We start from the raw sequence: 17,651 nt of genomic DNA on the forward strand, positions 1-17,651 counted from the left end.
CCTTTCATACAGATCCACCCGTACAAAAATATTTATAATAGTTTTTTCTGTGGTGTCAAAGTATTGGAAATTGAGGGGATGTCCATCATTTGGGGAATGGCTGAGCAACTTGTGGTAAATGAATGTAGTGGAATACTATTGTTCCATAAGAAATGATGAGCAGGTGGATTTCAGAAAAACCTGGAAAGACTTACATGGTCTGAAGCTGAGTGAAATCAGCAGAACCAGCAGAACACTGTATATAGTAATAGCAGCATTATGCTATGACCAACTTTGATAGACTTAGCTCTTCTCAGACATACAATCACTTGTAATAACAATTTAAATGGAAAGATCTTTCTCATTCATTAACAGGCCCATGTGACCTGCTTAAATCACCTGGAAGCTGAAAACACATGTGGTGTGAGGAGCTGGCTGAATAAGTGGAACAGGAAGGGTAGAGAAGAACTGGGAGGAAGTGAGTGAGCATGGTTGGCCTGGTCAGGAGAGAAAGGACACAGGCAGACAGGCATGGCTAGGTTCAGGCTCCTGAGTGTTTACTTGTGAGAAGTCCCTGGCAGGGGTGTGGGGAGGCTTGGGATGGCTTGGCTCCCTGCAGTGATCATGTTTTTTAACTTCTTGGTCACCATGACAGATTTTGCTTTCTGATTCTGGGATTTAGTTTACTGGTGTCTAATAAATGTTTTTCTTCTGCCTTCTATATAGAGTGTTTTATATTTCGTGATTGAGAATTATGCTGGCCTATTCATAGTCACCACCAGTGTTGTGACTATTGCCTGGGCAATAAATAATCTAAGGCAATTTGAAAAGACCCATGATGGAAAATGCTATCCACATCCAGAGAAAGAACTAGGGAGTCTGAATGCAGATAGGAGCATATTATTTTATCTTTTTTTTCTTTCTCATGTTTTTTTTTTCCTTTGTTCTTATTCTTCTTTTGCAACATGGTTAATTTGGAGATATGTTTAATATGATTGTACATGTATAGCCTTTATCAGACTGCATGCCATCTTGGGTAGGGGGGAGAAGGAAGAAAAAATTGTACTCTAAATCTTATAGAAGTGAATATCGAAAATGCTCTTTATATGTAATTAGAAAAAAGTATTCCTTGTTTGCTGGGGCCAAGGCTGTTCTGGCATGGCTTGTGCTGGACTGTGCTCCACTCTTACCTAGGTGGGACAGACCTTTTTTATTGACGTTCTAACTTGTCTTGGACCAGGAATTTGTTTCACTCCATCTTTTTGTGAGTTGCGTGGCTCTAGAATTTGTTTAGAGTCATTTTTAAAGGTATTTGGAAGGGTTTGGGGAGGAGCTCAGGAGAGTCCCTGCCTTTACTCTGCCTTCATAGCTTTGCATCTGTCTACTATTATTGTAAATGATATTTAATTTACTATCTCTTTTTTGCAGAGCTTTGTTGGCAATACGTAGAAATGGTAACGATTACAAAGGTGTACTTTATGTCCTGTAACCTTGCTAACATTATTGTTTCTACTAATTTTTTAAATTGAATCTCTAGGATTTTCCAACTATACCATCATATCATTTGTAAAAGACATAGTTTTATATCCTCCTAACCAACTCTAAATTCTTTGATTTATTTTTCTTCTCTTATTGCTATTGCTAGCATTTCTAGTACAATATTGAAAAATAGAGGTGATAATGGACATCATTGCTTCACTCCTGATCATATTGAGGAGGCATCTCACTTATCCCCATTACAGATAATGGTTACTTATGGTTTCAGGTAGATGTTTCTTATCATTGCAAGGAAAAATCAATTCATATCTATGTGTTCAATTGTTTTAATAGAATTCAGTATTGCATATTTTCAAAAAAATTTCTCCATCTATTGAGATAATCATAATTTTTATTGATTTTGTTATTTACACAATCAATGTTAATCATTTCTTTTATGTTGTACCGGCCCTTCATTCCTGGTATAAATAAAAGGCGTTTTGTTTTGGTTTTTAATCACAAAATTTGTGGTTCTATTTTGTGTTGTTTTTTTAATAAAACAATTGGGATAAATGGAAAAAAGCAATTAAAACCTCACAAATTCCCTCATGACAATTTTGTTGATAAGGTGGTGAAATGTGTGTTGGGCAATAATGCAGCTGAAAGGTTGCTATGATGAATATCCCTAATGATGCAAACAGCATATTGTTAAAAAGAAATTCAGTTATAAAATGATAAAGTAATAAAAGTATTATTTGTCATTGTTATTCAGTTGTTTTAGTTATGACCCCATCTGGAATTTTTTTGGCAAAAACACAGGAGTGGTTTGCATTTCCTTTTCTACCTCATTTTACAGATGAGGAAATTGAGGTAAACAGGCTAAATGACTTCAGGGTCATACTAGCCAGTAAGTATCTGAGGCCAGATGTGAACTTAGGAAGATGAGTCTTCTTTTTTTCAGATGCAGCATTCTGTTATCTAGCTGTTCTTGTGATTTGTTTGAGTTCTGATAGTTCAGAAGTGTAAACAGAAATTATTTCTTTTCTTCCCAGAAACTTCAAGGGTTGAATTACCCTTCCAGATTGATTTTTTTATGAAAGCAATCTAGGCCATTTTTGCCCCAGTTCTTGCTTACCTTTAATTACTGAATAGACATTGGTTCAGATGGACTGAGACCTGGGAAATACCTAAGCTTAAAGAGTCCAAGATCTCCCATTGCACCAAGAGCCACAGCCAGCTGTCTTGACCTGTGTCTTACCACTAGACTCCAATGACTCTGGAGAAGAGAGTGAAGCTGATGACTTTAAATTCACTTTACTTACAAGTCAAGTATCACCCCCCTGAGGTCATTGGTTTTCTTCAAGAATGAAGGAAAAAAACAACAAACAAACAACATCAAATTACTCTTGTCAAGAAAACTTGGGTTCAAAATTTATGTCAGGTACTCAATGATTTTAAGAAGTCCCTTCACTTCTATGAGTCTCAGTTCCCTCATTTCAAAAATGGGAGCTGCAGATAGCACAGAGATTTTGTGAAGACCAGAACAGACAATGAATGTGAAAGGCTTTCCAAATCATAGAAGCATACAATTAACAAGGGCAGCTAGGTAGTTCAATGGATAGAGTGCTGCTCTTAAAGTCTAGAAGACTTCCCTGTTCTACCCTATTACCTTCTTAAAAATCTAAGCAATGTTTATGGACTGCAAGTTTAAATGCAAAATTTTTGTGTTATGACTGTCACAAAGTTAATACAATTTTAAACCACCTTAATAGAACCACAATGTCTTTTGTTTTCATCCCTGGTCAGAATATACCTAAAGTGTGGGGTTACTATATGTTAAAATGTTTGAAATACAGCCAAAATAGGGAAGCCTGAATGTTTGTGGAGGTTATTCTTGCACATGGCTCATTTGAGACACTGAGCTTATAGAAAGGAAGACTTAGTAGGCATGTGATAGTAGATTTAACTGCTTAAAGAGTATTACATGGGCAGAATGTTATTAGCATTCCTTTTGACACCACAGGTTAAAACTAGTCATTTCAGTGGAATAAGTTAAGAAACAGACAGATTTAGATCCATTATAATAAAAAATTTCCTAAAAGTTTTGAGCTCTTCTGAAAACCTAGAGAGAGGAGAGTAATCAAGAGAGTCAAAGGCTGAAGAGAAGTCAACATGATTGAAGACTGAGAAAAGGAGTTGGTAATTAGGAGATCATTATTTATTACGGGGAGAACAGTTTTGGTGTAATGATAAGATGAGAATCCAGATTATAAAGAGCTAAGAAATTAGTGAAAGGAGAGAAAATGGATGCACCCAATGCAGACAGTCTTCTCAAGGAATTTAGCTCTAATGGGCAAATGAGAGATGGGATGATAGTAGGGATAGAAGGATCAAGTAAGAGTTTTTTGAGTACGTTGGACACATGGACATTTTTGTATGCAGTAGGGGGTTGAAAATAAGTGAACAGACAGAGGAGGCATCTATTGTAGAGACCTTTTCAAGAAGCATAGCTACATAGCACAAAAGAGATATAGGGTAATAGTTATAGGCTATGGAAGGATTAAGTCAAGGTTTTTTCAGGATAAAGATGGTATGGGCATATTTGTAGGTAGGATGAAATGAACCAGCATACAAAAAGAAATTGAAAATAAGCGAAAGTAGGACTGACACAATGAATTATATATTGGAGGAAAAAGAATGCAATGGGATCATTTGAACAAGTAGAGGGATTAACTTTGGTAAAAAGTAAGGTTGTTTCATCATGTGAGACAGAAATAAAAGAGGAGAAAGTTTTAGAAGACATCTGAGAGATGGAAGATGAGGAAGAGAGAAGAAGATGGAATTCATAGAAAATGCCCTCAATTATTTTTGGTAAAATATGAGGTAATGTTTTCAGCTGAGGGAATGGGGGGAGATGGACCAATGGGGAATCTGAGCCAGGAAGGAAAGATTTGAAAGAGTCAGTGTGGAGAGTAGCATAGAGAAATTGGAGGGACAGAGGACCTCAGAGAAGGGATTTGGGTATTTTACTATTATCTTAAATGGGGGAAAAAGGCCAACCTTTGATTTTTTTTTCCTGACCTTTCTTAGAAATCTTTTCAGACCATAGAGCAATGAAAAGAAAAATGAAAGAGAGGGAGAGATGTAATGAACAACAAAAGTAAGGTTGGCACTCTCCAACTTTGGCTAGAACCATGACCTGTAGGAATTTAAGCCACTTCTCATTTAAAGTTTCCTAATGTTTTCCACTCCTTTACTGTTTTATGTATTTTTAATATTATTAACCATATTCACGTAAAATTGTCCATTTCAGTATATTGGGGGTGGGAAATAAATACATATTTTCCATACTTCTTCAGTAGTTGCTATAAGGCATAAGATAACTTGGCCCTCTTCATGTCATGAAAACCTCTTTGTACGATTATACAATCAATGGCTTTCCTCGCCTATTCTAACTTTCTCCCCACCCTTCCTGAGTCACTCTGCTCCTAACAAAAAGTCTGAACAAGACTGTATTATTGTAAAGAATAAATGAGCTAACTTGTTTCCTGCCATGGACACTACCCTAAATTCAGCCCCAAATCCAGTAATTTTTTTTCACACTTATGAGAAACAGTTGGTTTAAAACCATCAACACCTAAAAAAGAAATATCACAAAAAAGAACAACAGAGGGAAGTGTGAGCCTTAAAAATGTAAATGTACCCTTACTTACAGAACATTAAAAAACGATGTGTGAAGTACTCATTTTATGTGCCAGGTGACACATATTCAGAGGCTCAGGGGTTATGTTTTAAACTCCTTTTAAATATGTTTATAAAGTTCTAGCTTTTACAAATATGCTGTTAAAAATAACCTCTTTGCATATGTCTGGGAATATATTCAAATTTAATAGGCAGATATTGTAGACTTTTTAGCCATAAAATTATCAAGAGGAAATATTGCAATAGATAACACAATCTAGAAAACTTTTTCCTTCTCTATATATTCTATTCAGTTCTGCATTTAAACCATTTTAGATATAAAATACCCATCCATTCTTTTCCCTTTTATGCTTGAAATATCATAGTATACATTGTAATATTTAAGAAACAAAGCATTACTGTTTTAAAAAAAGTTTCTAATTCGTAAGTCTTAAAAAGTTTCCCTTCCATACCCATTTCATCTGGTTTGGCAAATTTGGCAGCCATATTCTCCTAGTGTTTTCTTCAACTTTTCCTTCTTCTTCTCTTCCTTCTCTCTCTCTTTCTGTCTCTCTGTCTGTCTGTCTGTCTGTCTCTCTCTCTCTCTCTCTCTCTCTCTCTCTCTCACACACACACACACACACACACACATACACACACACACACACACACACACACCATCCTGGGAATTTTAATAATTTTGGTATTGTTGGAAGGATTTCTTCGGTTTTACCCTTTCATTGAATGACAGATATGATGTTGCATATTTTTCAAGTATACGTGATTTTAATTTCATGGCATATTACTTGTGTCAGTACTTATGAATGAAGGTGGTTATTAATATGCAATATTTTAAAAATATTTTGAAGTCCAGAAATTCTTTAGAGGGGCTGAAAATACTATATTCAGTGTCTCTACCTTCTATAGACTGTCCTGGAGTTGCAAATGAACCCAGACTTGGAGAGAATTTGCAATTATAAATTTATTTTTATGCCATTGTCTTTAGTGGAAAAATGGAAGTCCTGTTCACATGGTGATGCATTCTTCATTCTTTCAAAGGGTCCAGCCATATTAAATGGGTTAAAGGAACTACTTTTCTTCCCCCAGTCCATCTACCTTACGGTCTATTGTCTCACATATGGGAGATCCAACTCTCTCAATCAGGAGTACTTTGTAATACAATTCTTTGTTAGGGATTCATTGAATTATTCACCTTCCATATAATTTTCTCAGAAACTATAATCACTACAAAAAATTACTTTAAAAAATACATATGTATCCTACATGTATATGTGTATGTGTGTTTGTGAATATGTGTATTCTTTATTTTACTTACTAACCTACTACATTCTGTTCAATCTCAAATTTTAATTATAAAACAAGTTTCTATATAATTCCTGTTAGTGAATCACTTTACCTGATATTTCATCTCTCACCTCCATGAATTTTCCACACTGTCCTCTCTCTACCCATTTCCTAGAATTCATTTCTTCCTTAAATCTCTAGCATAACAATCCCATCTTAATTCAAAGTCAAGTTGAAGTACTCCCTCTAGTAGGAAGTTTTTTCCTGATACCTCCCCCATTCATTTCATAGGATATTTTTCTTCTTAAAATTGTATAGAATTCCTTTGGTCCTTAAGTCTTTTTAATGTGAATTATCTCTATATAATATATCTTTACTGGCTTGTGTATGTCTTTTATTCTCTAATGGAATATAGGATCCTTTGTAACAGAAATGGCTTTTGTTTTTTGTCTCTTTACATATATCACATTATGACATGGTAGATGTGATAAAATATTTGATGAATTTTATTTAGGGTAACCCTAACCCTAACCCTAAACCCTAACCCTAACCCTAAATAATAATGAATATAAAGATAACTGAATTTTTAATAATAAAATAATTTGCATAACCCAGAAAATTTGTATTATCTGCCTCCTCACCCTCAAATTTAATATAACATATCTTTATAAAGCATGCTAAATACTAAAAATCTAATTCCCCAGCACACAAAAGGTTGGGAATTGGATATTTTGCTTATAAAAAATAATCTCAGAGAAGCTGTATCTTGCTCTGAGTCACGTGATAACCAGTGAGTTGCACATGTAGGTTTTGAATTCATGTCTTTATGATATTTGGTCTAATAATGTACTTAGGACTGTATGCTTTGTTACCTATATAGAAAAGAAACTCCCTCTTATCTTCCACTTCATCTTTCTCCTTATTCCCTTTTCCTCCCTTCTTATATTTCTATGCTTTCTAGCTATCTCAATATTTATAAGATGTTTGTAACTTCCAATAAATGATAAAAATTATATTGCACAAACACATGGACAAACTCATATTTCCTCCTGTCAAGTTGACATTATCCCATTAATAACTACTTGTTAGATTCAACCACCTGAGTAGTTCTCAATCTACAAAATTATAAGATCATTTAGCACACATCTCTCCATCTTGTTCACAGTTAAACCATTTTACAGTTTCCCAAGAGATTTGCTGAAATACAAGTAAATGATACCTATAACATTCTCCTGTAACTGTCAGAAAAAAAAAATGTTATTCTGACATAACTTGATAGACCATGCAGCTTTCAGAGATGACAACTTTCTTTTCAAGATATTCACAAGTTACTTATTTAATAATATGCTAGAATAGCAAGCTCCCAGGTAAATAACTTTAGTCTATGGATTTTAAATTTCACTCTTCCATTTTTTTGAACTTCAAGGTATAAAGTTAATATTAAGTTAATAAAAAGTCCAGTTAATTATTTAACATGTAAACAAATTCAGCAATTCTGCAGTACTTTTCTTATTTTTCACCATTTAAAAAATTTTACTTGAGAGTGACTTCATAATAAATTTTGCCAAGTGACTTCAATGCATAAAATAAATCTGAGCATTCTTTTACTATCCTCTTTCTTGTTTGGAGTTTTATCTGCATATTACCCACTGATATATTGTCCTTTAAATCCTAAAGTTTTGGGTTTTTTTTCTTGTAAAAGAAAGCAGCAGTCAAATGAAATTTGTTCAGTTATGCTTTTTCTCTCCATCTATCATTTACCTCTAAACAATAGTCATTTTTCTCTTTCAATTTCCTTTTTTCCCTGACACAGCTCTAAAAAATCCAAACTTTTTCCCCTTACAATGCCTTTCTAGTCTCAGTTCATTCTAAGTTCTAGTGGTCTTTAGACTTCCATGCCTTATTTTATTATTTATTCCATATAAACTATTCTTTTTTTTTTCCTGACTTTTAAACATGGCTTTAAAATATGAGTTCGTCAAGGAGTTCATTGTACTTCCAATATTGGTGTCTTTAGATAGCTTTCTTCTTTCTTCATCATTTGATTTATGCTTTCACAATTCACCATTCTGGGGATTTTTGCTTTTTTTAATTTTTTTTTTTACCTATTTGATCCTCTCTCCTGCCTCCACTATATTATGAAATACTACAATATGTATAAAGAATTTATATTTAATATGATCATTTTCAATGATGTATTTATTTGATATTTTCCTTTTGAAAATGTAATATGTCTTACTGTAAATGTCATTTGTAGAATATCTAAGGATACTGATTCCTTTCCAAAGTGATAGGCTCAACATTCATGCTTTGGGACTACCTGAAGCTTCTGTGCCATCAGAAAGTAAATCCTCTTGGCCACAGTGCCAGATAAACCACCTCATTCTGTATTCCATTCTATAATAAATGGTAGCATCATAAATTTCCAGCATAATATAATTATTCAAAGTTTTCTGCAGAAAATAAATAATTTTGAAGAGAGATTAAAAGTTTTTGTCCAAAAATGGAGATGGTGATGAATAAGATATCTGAGCCATACTCCATAAAATTTCTAGGTTTCAAAAAAACCCATAATATCTCTTGATCTCTAACAATCTTTGAATAGAGTATTTTTAAAAATTTTATTTATCTTTCTTAATCAGCAAAAATTGGCCCTCTTTCCCATTTCCACTTTTTAATATTGCAAATAAAATAAAGACTAAAGCACTTCTATAAACATATATCATCAATCATAACGAATGCTCACACAAGCAAAACTGAAAAGAGATGTGTGTACACACACAAACACAAGGAGTGAGATTTTATAAAAATGTATGTATGTAAATATATGCGTATATATACACACATATATGCATATATATACACATATATATGCATATATACACACATACATATACATATATACATATATATATATACACACACATATATATGTATATATGCCTAATTCTATACTCTTGTTCTGTACTTTGCTAGTACTCTAGAATTGTGCTTGATCAAAATACTTTGTCTTCCCAGTATTTTCATTGCATAAATTTATATCCTACTTGTGTTCACTTGATTCTGCCTCAGTTCATAGAAGTTGCCCCAGGTTTTTCTCAAACCATACTGTTTATCATGTTACAGCACAGTGATGTTTCATCAGATTTGTATAATGTATTGTGCTTGGTCACTCCCTTAATTTAGCCTCTCTGTAATTCCTCCTTCTCCCCTTTCCTTCCTATTTCCTTGTTGAGTGAAATTTCTTTTTGTACCAAATTGTGTGTGTGTCCTTTCCTCCTTCAATTCATTCAGATGAGAATATGGTTTATATAAGTTGCTTTCCCCTTCTTTATGTAAGCTTTTATTTGAACACTCTGAAATAACAATATCTAACATTCCTTTCTTTCCCTCTTCCTTGGTAATTCCTCTTCTCATCCCTTTTTCTTCTTCTTTCAGGATTATCAAGATGTAATAGAATGATGTTCAGGCATCCTATATAAATAGATTCCCTTTATGATTCCATATGATGATTAAAACCTAGGAGAAAGATGTGCTATCTCGCTATATTAGAACATAAGCAGTTGATCTTTGTCTAGTCCTTTATCATTGTTCATTTGGGTTCAACGTATTTATGCTTCTCAACTACTGTATTTGAATGCCACCATTCCTATACAGGTCTGGTCTTTTCATATGAAATGCTTGTATGGCATCTATTGCATTGTAGGTACTCCTCCTTACCTCCATCCCATCCCCCACATTATGGTTATATTCAGTTTTGTTAATATGAAATTCTTGGCTCTATGCTTTCTGTTGCCTTTTGGAATAGTATTTTCTTGTCTCTCTGCTACTTTGAAGTTGTGGCTTCTAATTGTGTGATTCCAGATTTGGCTCTTTGATGCTTGAATTCTTTCTTTCTAAGTAATACCACTTGCTTGCAAATACCTTTTTTTCTTTGACTTGAAGCTATGGATTTTACTTATAACGTTCCTGAGAGTTTGCACTTTGTTGTCTCTTTTAGGAAGTAACTGGTGAATCTTTTCTTTTTCCACTTTGTCCTATAATTCTAAGAAATGTGAGAAATTTTCTTTTGTGTGATGTATGGACATATCTAGGCTTGTTTTGGGTTATGATGTTCAGTAAATTCAATGGTCCTTCATTTTTCTCCTTTAGTTATTTTCAAAGGCAGTCATTTATACCCAGAAATATTTCATAATTTCCTTATTTTTTTCATTTCTCTATCTTTTTCATGTTGATTTTTGTAACATTGAGCCATTGGATTCTACTTGGTCTATTCTAATTTTCAGGCAGTTTCTTGCTTAAATAAACTTTTGTATATCTTTTGCCAGTCTATTAATTCTTTTTCTAAAACTCTCTTCCATAACTTTACTTTCTTTTCCATTTGTTTCCTTTATCACTCATTTCAATAATATAAACATTTTGACTCTTAAGCAACAACAATAACAACAAATTTGGCTTCATCCCTTCCAGGAATTTTAGTTGAATGCCTGCACAAACTGTTTTCTCCTTTGAAGCTTTGCTTCCAAATGTTTTATGCTTTCTTTTTGTGTCAGGCATTGCTATCATCATGACATCACTTTATCCTGTGATTCTTTGTTGTTGTTGTTGTTGTTGTTGTTGGCTTATTCTTTTAGACTCTTTTCTGACTTTCATTTTCTGTTATGGCTAGGTGCTGTGAACATTTGCAGGAAAGATCTAGATTATTCCTCTTGCCTCTTTCTTAGACTGAATGTTGAATTCTCCCAGGCTCTCAGGGGAGTTCAGCCTGGGGACCTGCAAGTTTCTGATGTACCATAGTGGTACGATCACTGTGCCCTGGTTTCATTTCTTCAGGTTTCTGACGTAGATTTTGGTTTGATCAATTGAAGACTGGTGTGGAACTCTGTTACTCTCAATCATCCTGAAAGCTCTGCTGGTTCAGAGTGTCAGGACTGCAGGCTTTTTTTTTTTTTTTTTTTTGGTCTGATATTCCTGCCTTGATTATTTCTTAGCAGGCTTCAAACTGGGCTATGAGCAGGAATCAGATGTAAGCCACAGGGCTGTTGCTCACTTTTGAGCTCACTTTTCTCAGTATATAGCATAAAGTCGGTGTTCACGTCTTACCTTAGAATCCCCTCACAGTTTTCTTTGTCAGTCTACCCTGAATCTGTAAAGCTGAACTGAATGGTGGGCAATAAAGTTGCCAGTTTGCATCTCTTCCTGTACCCTGTACCAGGTCATAGTACCCTAGAATGAGTCTAGGATCTTGGACACAGCCTGTGGGTGATAGCAACTCCAATTGCTGCTGGCTAAATCATCAATGATTCAGTATAATTTAAAATTTCTTGGATTTCCCAAGTAATATTTGGTCTACTGCATTTTCTAAGAATGTTTGGAAAAGTTTTAGAGAGAAGGTTGGTATACTTCTTCCTGAAACTCACCATTCTGGCTCTATCCCTTTGAATCATAGGATCTTGGGACAGGAAGGAACATCTTAACTCGTCTATGAAATGCATATGAAAACAGAAATGATCTTGACTATATCTTGCAAAATAAGTTTATATCTATCACTTGAAGTCTTTCATCCGTGGGTGAATCACTCTCTACCAAAGCAGCTTGATACATTTTTGGAAAATTGAAACTGGTAAGAAGTCCACCCCCAAACATACCTCCCAAATATGAAGGCTAAATATCTCCATCTCCGTATCTCTATGTATCTTTGTCTCTCTCTCTTTCTCTGTCTCTCTCTGTCTCTTTCTCTCTCTCATTTGTTCTTCATGCCACCCTTTACCAGAAACCATAGACAAGCCTCTTAATTTCTGTCTGCCTCAATTTCCTCAAACTTAGAATGGTGATATTTTACCTCACAGGATTGTTGTGAGAATCAAATGAGATGATTATTGTAATGCACTTAGCCAAGTCTCTGGTGCACAGTAAACACAAATTCTTTCTTTCCCTTTCCTTTATTTTTCCCTCCTTTCTTTATTTCACACTTTCTTTCTCTTTGTCTTTCTTTCTCTCTCTATCTCCCTCTCTCCTTTCCTCCCTCCCTCCCTTCTTTTCTCTCTTTCTTTCTTTCTTTCTTTCTTTCTTTCTTTCTTTCTTCCTTTCTTTCTTTCTTTCTTTCTTTCTTTCTTTCTTTCTTTCTTTCTTTCTTTCTTTCTTTCTTTCTTTCTTTCTTTCTTTCTTTCTTTCTTTCTTTCCTTCCTTCCTTCCTTCCTTCCTTCCTTCCTTCCTTCCTTCCTTCCTTCCTTCCTCCTTTCTTCCTTCCTTCCTTCCTTCATTCATTCATTCCTTCCTTCCTTCATTCCTTCCTTTCTTTCTACCCTTCCTCCTTTTATTACTTTCATATAATAGACTTTCTTGCACTTAAAAGGCATTATCAGTACCCCTTAATTTTTCTCTTCTCCGAGAAAATAAACAGAAAACCTTAATGGTACACATCTGTAACCTGTCACTCACTGTCATTTTGGCACATTGTGGCATATTCAAAAGAATTTTAACTTTCTCAAGAAAATATGCACACACCTCAAAATCTGCAGCATTTTAGCTTTCAATAAAGTTTTTAGACTCTACTTTCATAAATAACTCATTGCTTTCAAGACTTTTGAACACAGAATACTTTCTCAGGTTTATAATGAGCAAAGAAAATTTATTTCAAGGCATGCCTAGTATGAAAAAGACTAACAGCTTAGCACTTCTCTAAGGAAATAGGCAATATTCATTATCATTCCTACAGACTTCCTATTTCCTTCTACCATTTTCCCCTATTTTATCACCATATAACCCAGAAAATGAACTCATTTCAGTGAGGCAGAGATTATGCAGGGCCCATTTCACATCATTTCTTTGATCCCTTTCAACTAGTATCACACACACAGTTTCAGCTCCTAGTAGCCACCTCCAACTATTTCCCATTTTATACATCTTTCTGCAGCCACTACCAACACCAGAAGATTTTTGGCAACTCATGAAGCTCTGCTGACTCAAACTTTTTGCAGCTGCATTGGCAGTATGCTCATTTTTTGGGGGTGTGAATGCATGCGTGGTTTAGGCCATGACTCATGTTTGTAAAATATAGTTTACCTTGCTTTCTCTACATTTCTTCTTCTTCTTCTTCTTCTTCTTCTTCTTCTTCTTCTTCTTCTTCTTTTACTTTTCACATGTCTTTGCTTGATGCCTTTCTCCCAACATTATTTTTCTTTCCCAACTGCTCACATGCTGAGTCAGAATTAATATGAGAACAGCAAAGATACCAATTGCTGTAAGAGCAAGCAAGGTGGAATTTTTATTTTTCTGTTTTTTTCTTTTTTTTTTTTAATTCTTTTTCCCAGGCTCAGGCTAAATTGTAAACATCTGAAGGATTAATCCCCTCTGAACCCTCAAAATTCACAGCCGAGCTGAGTCTTTCGTGCCTTCTTGCCCTGACCCAATCAGGGGCTGAAATATTATTTTATATTCTGGGAGGTTGGCATTTTGTTTTGGGGTCTCACTTATGAGAAAATCTTTTGATTTCCTGGATTGGCCTTGGGATAGCCATTTGTTAAAAGCCCTCTGACTACTCAGATGTTGGTGCTCTTATGGTCTGGTGATGTATGTAAAGGTTAAAGTACATATTAAGATTATTAAGACAGTTGAATCCCTATCTATTGGATCCTTTCTTGGACTACTTATCCGTACTTATCTCTCTGTTAATTAAAGTAAGATTGTTAACCCATTTAAAGTTGTCTTTCCTTCAGAAAAGCACCTCAACAAACCTGTGCTAGCAGCTCACCCTGTGTCCTAGAGTGGTTTCTAATACAATTATCCAGTTGTTTGGACATTTTCCTATTTTTTATCAACTGAGTAGGCTAATGGTGTTTTTATTTAAGTTCAGCATTAAAATATTTTAAATTATCAGTACAAGTGTCCCATAATCTGATTATTTTCCTTATATATTTAGCACCACAGTCTCTTTAAACAGAGGTTGATACCTATATTGATTGGGGTTACTTTACAAAAACAAACAAACAAAAATCCACCAAGTATGATTGTATATGGCTTCAGAAGTATGTAGTTTATAATATGTATAAGCTTTTGAGGGGTCAATATAGGTGAGATGGGAGAAAACCTTTTTTCACCATATTTTAGCAATTAAAAACAGCCATATTATGCTGATTTTACACTTTTGAAGAGTGGCAAAGTTAAATGCTTTCCCCCTCCCTTTACTTAAAGAATGGTCTTTTAAAGACTTTCTTTTTCATGGTAGGATAAAGGCATGCCCTGGTTAGAACATAATGCTGGACATAAATCTGACTTGAATGAAGCTTTTAACTCATCAGTTCATGGTTAACAAGTGATGAAACATATCACATATAATCTGCCATTAAAAGAATAACTTATTCATACTTCTAGCTGTAGTGTGTCTTTAGAGTCTTTAACATTTATGTTCCTAATTGAAGATTTCCTTCCACTTTCCACACAAAGCTGGGGAATTCATTAGCAATTCAAAATGAATTCTTGAAATCAATTCTTACCAAAAAGTCATTTAAAAACATACCCAGGATAGAATTAAAGAGGATAAAATGGCATTAAAATTCTATTTGAAACCAGCCCAAACTAGCATAAAAGCAGATGATCTTCATATCCTATGTCTTATGCTTAACCATTGAAGCATAGATGTTATGTAAATTCACCAGCTATCCCTACAATACCTTAACCTATTTATGTTAAAGGTAAGATCAGCAATCCGAGTTGAATAATTCCAGACTGTGATAAGTTACAGGATTTGGCTGGAACTGTTTCAACTTGGTGAGGAATAAAGCTATAGAGCTGGATTTACAAACATTAGTTTCAGGCTTTCTGTTTTTATTTTTTAATCATATGTAGCTTTAGAACCAGAATAAGTTTCTTTATCTAATTTTCACTCCTTTTGAAACACGCAGTAATAATGTTTTATTGGGAAAACAATACAATAAAACCATTTTACAACTTTTTCTATTTTAGCATATGTTTTTCCTGTGTGAGATTTGGACTTCAAAATGTAATACATGAAAATTGCCTTAAAAAGCATGTTTATAAAGATTAAAGCTTAGAAACATGTAAAAACACACTTTAATCTATTGTGTTTTGTCATCTAAGTTAGAAATCCTTGATCGTAATTTATTAACCTGCCTATTTGTTCAGAATTCAATTTCTTAAATTTGGAGGTTCAGTTTCACTGAAGGGACAAAATGACAATGAATCTGTTTGTAAGATTAACTGTGGGGATAGTATATTTTCATAAGTGAAAGCTAACTACCTTCCTAAGGACTTCTAATGTTCCTTGGGGTGTTTAACTGTAAGTTGGAGTTTTCTCAAAGTGTATTGAATGAGGAAATAAAGATGCCTAGACCAAGAAACTGATAGCAATAAAGCCAACTTAAGTGATTTAGATAGTTAAGATTTTTGATAATGAGAAGTATCATATTAGAGTGGATGGAAGATTGATCCCCTTATTTAAAGAGTAGGGTTCAAGCCCAAACCAATGCATAACTAGCTATGTGATCCTGGGCTTGATAAATTTCAGTGACTGAGATTTCTCATCTATGAAATAGGGATAATACAGTAATACCTACACCTACTTACTTCATTAGATTGTTTTCAAAATGTTATATAAACTTTAAATACTTTGTGGACAATTATTATGAAATTAAAAAAAATTCCCTGAAGTTCATAGAAACATCAATCTATTCTATCTATGGAATTTAACCTTGATTATGTGACATGATTATTTAAAAAAAAGTTATTCAAAAATCACTGATATCCATGACAAAGAATGATATATTTTGAATTCCAGCCTCTTTACTGACAGGAGGGAGATAACATATCATGGTCAGTTCTCCAAGACTAAGATAAGTCAAAAATGTTTGTTTCAAGTTGATTTCCTTTTCTTGTTCGTTTTCCTAAATTATTAAAAGTCTAACATTTTACCTAAAAGATGCAAATGCAGGTCAAAGCACCCTAGCCTTGTTCATACAATTCCATTTTAATACAACTAGAAGGTAGCCAATGAAGTAGGAAAGAGGAATGCCTATTCCTCCGGGAGCTAAGATGGTTGAGTGACTGGTAAATGCTCTACTCCTCCCCTTCTTGACCTTGAAAACTCAGAGAATATTTATCTAGGAAAAATCCTGAAATGATATAATCAGCCAAAGAGGTAAACAGTGTATTAGTCCGTGAGACTTAGAGAATTGCAAAGGGGATGGGGGAATCCCTCTTGCTGTGGACTGAAGAGGACCAGTGCAGGACTGGAGCTGACCCAGACAGCCCCACATTGGCACACCAGGAGGAGATCCTGAGCCCCGTAATTGTCCACACGCAGATACCAGGTGTGCCTCAGCACAGCCAGGGGAATAAGAAAGATACTACTGAAAACAGGGTTCACCAACCACTGAGCCTACCTGTGCCCAGGAGAAAAGATCTGTGGCCAGACCATACCTCCACCACGTTTAAAGCAACTATCTCCAGGGTAACTCCAGGGAAACTTAGAAAGACTTCACCTAGCCTCAGCTATGGCACATCAGCCAGCTCAGCAACAGTTAAGCTTCAACATTCTGGCTTTAAGCTGAAAGAACCAGAGGTCACAATACACAAAACCTCAAGTTCTAAGCACCAGAACAGTGGGGCAGAGACCCCTGTGTCCCAGAAGCAGAGAACTACTTTAAAAGCCAGAAAAAGGGTGATATTCATGACCAAGAAGTAAACCAGAAAAGAAAAAAATCCATAGAATCTTTCTATGGGGACAAGGATCAAAACACAAATACCAATGAGGTCAACATTGAGAGTGTACTACAATCTGAAATTTTAGAAGGTAATATGAACTAGTCTCAAGCCCAAAGAGCATTCTTGGAAGAGTTCAAGAGGGATTTTTAAAGCCACATTAGAGAAGTAGAAGAAAAGTTGGCCCATAATTTGAAACAAATATGAAAAAAATAAATTACAGAAGAATTTAAAAGGAAAATTGGACAAATGGAAACAGGTAACCTCCAAAAGACATACCCCTACAAGTTATAGTCTCAGGGAAAGTCGGAAACACTCCACTGATGACAGCACACATCAGACACCACCGCTAGGACTGTGGCTCAGAACCAGGGAAACCATAAGACCCCTACAGCTTCCAGCAGTGCCAGTTATGCCCCCACCTTCAGCATAGAACCAGTCAGTAGGGTGTCCTATGTGCCTCAGGGCAACATCAGTTGCCTGCAGGCCCT

The 17,651-nt window shown here is 34.9% G+C and overlaps 1 long non-coding RNA gene across 1 annotated transcript in view; it reads right to left on the reverse strand.

Moving 5' to 3' along the window:
* The window catches only part of LOC140510457 (uncharacterized), a 53,667-nt gene extending 36,675 nt beyond the window's left edge, over window positions 1-16,992 (reverse strand). The window contains exon 1 of the long non-coding RNA XR_011969235.1: window positions 16,842-16,992. This is a non-coding gene — a long non-coding RNA (uncharacterized lncRNA). The remainder of the gene's footprint in view (window positions 1-16,841) is intronic.
* Between the last annotated feature and the right edge of the window lie 659 nt (window positions 16,993-17,651).

Source organism: Notamacropus eugenii, chromosome 6 (genome assembly GCF_028372415.1).
Source record: "Notamacropus eugenii isolate mMacEug1 chromosome 6, mMacEug1.pri_v2, whole genome shotgun sequence".
Classification (NCBI taxonomy): Eukaryota; Metazoa; Chordata; class Mammalia; order Diprotodontia; family Macropodidae; genus Notamacropus; species Notamacropus eugenii.